The sequence below is a fragment of the Triticum aestivum genome, chromosome 3B (assembly GCF_018294505.1).
Source record: "Triticum aestivum cultivar Chinese Spring chromosome 3B, IWGSC CS RefSeq v2.1, whole genome shotgun sequence".
Lineage (NCBI taxonomy): Eukaryota > Viridiplantae > Streptophyta > Magnoliopsida > Poales > Poaceae > Triticum > Triticum aestivum.
In genome coordinates this window covers 778,949,568-778,955,167 of record NC_057801.1, presented here as the reverse complement: position 1 = coordinate 778,955,167, position 5,600 = coordinate 778,949,568, and positions in this window count along the sequence as shown.

Sequence of the window (5,600 nt, the reverse complement as noted above, 5' to 3'; positions counted from 1 at the left end):
TACAATAGCATATGCTATTCGAACACAACATCCTTTGAGCACTGCGCTTCTATTAAACGAGCGCCCTGAAGAACTTCCTCAAAGTAGTGCTTGGCAGGTACTCGACTTTCGTCCGAATCCCGGGATGCAACAACACTGGCCTTCATATCCGCCCAGTATGTTTTGACACGGGCAAGAGCCATCTGTGCACCCTCTATGCATGCCGACCTCTTCATTGCATCAACATGCGGCACCGAACCAAGGAACTGCTGCACCAAGCTAAAATAACTCTTCGGCTCTGGCTCTTCCGGCCACAGATGACTCGCAACATACCTCATGGCGAGTCCAGATAACCTGTTCAGCTCCGCCCAGGCGGCCAAACAGTCGGATACCGAAAGTGGGCGTTCTGGATTGTGGAATTGCGACAAAAAAGTTCTTCCAATTCATGGTCACCTCGACCCCGGAAGTGTTCTGTCGCGTCTGCCGCACTCGCTGCCAAATCGAGATAATTGTTCTCCGCACTCCACTACCGGTCTAACGGAGCATACTTAGGATCCCCGAACTATGGTCTTACACCCAATGTTGTTATTCTGTTTACATGAATAAAACCTTCTATGGTCTTACACCCAATGTTGATGGTTTATTGAATCTTGATCGTAGTGATACACATATGCATAATATTGATGCCAAAAGATGCAAAGTTGATAATGATAGTGCAACTTATATGTCGCACTACCGTTTGGGTCATATTGGTTTAAAGCGCATGAAGAAACTCCATAAAAGATGGATTTTTGGAATCACTTGATTATGAATCATTTGATGCTTGCGAACCATGCCTTATGGGCAAGATGACTAAAACTCCGTTCTTCTGAACAATGGAACGAGCTACTGACTTATTGGAAATAAGACATACCGATGTATGCGGTCCAATGAGTGTTGATGCTCGTGGCGAGTATCGTTATTTTCTAACCTTCACAGATGATTTGAGCAGATATGAGTATATCTACTTAATGAAGCACAAGTCTGAAACATTTGAAAAGTTCAAAGAATTTCAGAGTGAAGTGGAGAATCATCGTAACAAGAAAATAAAGTTTCTACAATCTGATCGTAGAGGAGAATATTTGAGTTATGAGTTTGGCCTTCATATAAAACAATGTGGAATAGTTTCACAGTTCACACCACCTGGAACACCACAACGTTATGGTGTGTCCGAACATCATAACCGCACTTTATTGGATATTGTGTGATCAATGATGTATCTTACCGATTTACCACTATCATTTTGCGGTTATGCATTTGAGACAGTTGCATTCACTTTAAATAGGGCACCATCAAAATCCGTTGAGACGATGCCTTATGAACTGTGATTTGGCAAGAAACCAAAGTTGTCATTTCTTAAAAGTTTGGGGCTGCGATGTTTATGTGAAAAATCGGAGAAGTGCGTCTTCCTAGGATACCCAAAGGAGACTGTTGGGTACACCTTCTATCACAGATCCGAAGGCAAGATATTCGTTGCTAAGAATGGATCCTTTCTAGAGAAGGAGTTTCTCTCAAAAGAAGTGAGTGGGAGGTAAGTAGTACTTGATGAGCTAACTGTACCCGCTCCCTTATTGGAAAGTAGTTCATCACAGAAATCAGTTCTTGTGATTCCTATACCAATTAGTGAGGAAACTAATGATGATGATCATGAAGCTTCAGATCAAGTTACTACAGAACCTCGTAGGTCTTCCAGAGTATGGTCCGCACCAGAGTGGTACGGCGATCCTATTCTAGAAGTCATGTTACTAGACCATGATGAACCTATGAACTATGAGGAAGCGATGATGAGCCTAGATTTCGCGAAATGGCTTGAGGCCATGAAATCTGAGATGGGATCCATGTATGAGAACAAAGTGTGGACTTTGGTGGACTTGCCCGAAGATCGGCAAGCCATAGAAAATAAATGGATCTTCCAGAGGAAGACGGACGTTGATAGTAGTGTTACTATCTACAAAGCTCGACTTGACGCAAAAAGGTTTTTCGACAAGTTCAATGTGTTAAATACGATGAGATTTTATCACTCATATCGATGCTTAAGTCTGTCCGAATCATGTTAGCAATTGCCATATTTTATGAAATATGGCAAATGGATGTCAAAACTGAATTCCTTAATGGATTTATTAAAGAAGAGTTGTATATGATACAACCAGAAGGTTTTGTCAATCCTAAAGGTGCTAACAAAGTGTGCAAGCTCCAGCAATCCATCAATGGACTGGTGCAAGCATCTTGGAGTTGGAATATATGCTTTGATGAGTTGATCAAAGCATATGGTTTTATGCAGACTTTTGGAAAGGCCTGTATTTACAAGAAAGTGAGTGGGAGCACTACAGCCTTTCTGATAAGTATATGTGAATGACATATTTTTAATCGAAAGTGATGTAGAATTTTCTGGAAAGCATAAAGGAGTGTTTGAAAAGAGTTTTTCAAAGAAAGACCTCGGTGAAGCTGCTTACATATTGAGCATCAAGATCTATAGAGATAGATCAAGACGGTTGATAAGATTTTTCAATGAGTACATACCTTGACAAGATTTTGAAGTAGTTCAAAATGGAACAGTCAAAGAAAGAGTTCTTTCCTGTGTTACAAGGTGTGAAGTTGAGTAAGACTCAAAACCCGACCATGGCAGAAAATAGAAAGAGAATGAAAAATCATTCCCTATGCCTCAGTCATAGGTTCTATAAAGTATGCTATGCTGTGTACCAGACCTATTGTATACCTTCCTCTGATTTTGGCAAAGGAATACAATTTTGATCTAAGAGTAGATCACTGGACAACGGTCAAGAATATCTTTAGTGAGGACTAAGGAGATGTTTCTCGATTATGGAGGTGACAAAAGAGTTAGTCGTAAAGAGTTACATCGATGCAAGCTTTTACACCGATCCAGATGACTCTAAGTCTCAATCTGGATACATATTGAAAGTGGGAGCAATTAGCTAGAGTAGCTCCATGCAGAGCATTGTAGACATATAATATTTGCAAAATACATACGACTCTGAATGTGACAGACCCGTTGACTAAACTTCTCTCACGAGCAAAACATGATCATACCTTAGTATTCTTTGGGTGTTAATCACATAGCGATGTGAACTAGATTATTGACTCTTGTAAACCCTTTGGGTGTTCATCACATGACGATGTGAACTATGGGTATTAATCACATACAGATGTGAATATTGGTGTTAAATCACATGGTGATGTGAACTAGATTATTGGCTCTAGTGCAAGTGGGAGACTGAAGGAAATATGCCCTAGAGGCAATAATAAAGTTATTATTTATTTTATTATATCATGATAAATGTTTATTATTCATGCTAGAATTATATTAACCGGAAACATAATACATGTGTGAATACATAGACAAACAGATTGTCACTAGTATGCCTCTACTTGACTAGCTTGTTGATCAAAGATGGTTATGTTTCCTAGCCATAGACATGAGTTGTCATTTGATTAACGGGATCACATCATTAGGAGAATGATGTGATTGACATGACCCATTCCGTTAGCTTAGCACATGATCGTTTAGTATGTTGCTATTGCTTTCTTCATGACTTATACATGTTCCTATGACTATGAGATTATGCAACTCCCGTTTACCAGAGGAACACTTTATGTGCTACCAAACGTCACAACGTAACTGGGTGATTATAAAGGTGCTCTACAGGTGTCTCCGAAGGTACATGTTGGGTTGGCATATTTCGATATTAGGATTTGTCACTCCGATTGTCGGAGAGGTATCTCTGGGCCCTCTCGGTAATACACATCATTTAAGCCTTGCAAGCATTGCAACTAATGAGTTAGTTGCGGGATGATGTATTACGGAACGAGTAAAGAGACTTGCCGGTAACGAGATTGAACTAGGTATTGAGATACCGACGATCGAATCTCGGGCAGGTAACATACCGATGACAAAGGGAACAACGTATGTTGTTATGCGGTCTGACCGATAAAGATCTTCGTAGAATATGTGGGAACCAATATGAGCATCCAGGTTCCGCTATTGGTTATTAACCGGAGATGTGTCTCGGTCATGTCTACATTGTTCTCGAACCCGTAGGGTCCGCACGCTTAAGGTTCGATGAGAGTTATATTATGAGTTTATGTGTTTTGATGTACCGAAGGAGTTCGGAGTCTCAGATGAGATCGGGGACATGACGAGGAGTCTGTAAATGGTCGAGACGTAAAGATCGATATATTGGACGACTATATTCGGACTTCGGAAAGGTTCCGAGTGATTCGGGTATTTTTCGGAGTACCGGAGAGTTACGGGAATTCGCCGGGGAGTATATGGGCCTTATTGGGCCATACAGGAATAGAGGAAAGAGGCCGAAAGGGTGGAGGCGCGCAGCCCCCCTCTGGTCCTAATTGGACAAGGGGTGCAGCCCTCTTTTCCTTCCTCCTCTCCCCCTCTTTCCCCCCTTCTCCTACTCCAACAAGGAAGGAGGGAGTCCTACTCCCGGTGGGAGTAGGACTCCCCTTGGCGCGCCCCCTCCTAGGCCGGCCGCCCCTCCCCCCTTGCTCCTTTATATACGGGGGCAGGGGGGCACCTCAAGGCACAACAACAATTGATCGTTTGATCTTTTAGCCGTGTGCGGTGGCCCCCTCCACCATAGTCCACCTCGATTATACTGTAGCGGTGCTTAGGCGAAGCCCTGCATCGGTAGAACATCAACATCGTCACCACACCGTCGTGCTGACGAAACTCTCCCTCGACACTCGGCTGGATCGGAGTTCGAGGGACGTCATCGGGCTGAACGTGTGCTGAACTCGGAGGTGCCGTACGTTCGGTACTTGATTGGTCGGATCGTGAAGACGTACGACTACATCAACCGCGTTGTGCTAACACTTCCGCTTTCGGTCTACGAGGGTACGTAGGCGACACACTCCCCTCTTGTTGCTATGCATCACCATGATCTTGCGTGTGCGTAGGAATTTTTTTGAAATTACTACGTTCCCCAACATATATTACTACACAATTTGAGCACAATAAGTATTTTACTAAAGAACTTACGGAGCACTCCATTGTGCTAGATGCTATCACAAAACAACTTGATGTTATTAGCAGAGAAGTTTGCAATCTTCAATCTAAGTATGCTTTTGCTGAAAGCTTGCTAGGAAAAATATCCGATGCACAAGCTACCTTAGTAAATCAAATGGCTGCTAAACCAATCTCATTAGAAGTTAAAAGTGATGAAGATCCTAAAATGATTGATGTTTCTCCTATTGATTCTTTGTTTAGTAAAGTTAATATGGATGAAAAAGGGACTCGAGAAGAGTCAATTTTAGGTAGAAGGCCTCCCAATATTTCAGAGGGTGAAAATCTTATTGAGAAAATTGATGAAAGTGGGTTCGAAGAGGTCAAAACTTTAACTAGTGATGTGCCCACTCTTTTGGATTACAAAGACTTTAATTATGATAGTTGCTCTTTGATTAATTGTACTTATTTGTTGCAATCCATCATAAATTCACCCCATGCCTATGAACAAAGTAAAGCTTTTACTAAACATATTGTTGATGCTATGATGAAAGCTTTTGAAGAAAAATTGGAATTAGAAGTTTCAATTCCTAGAAAATTGCATGAT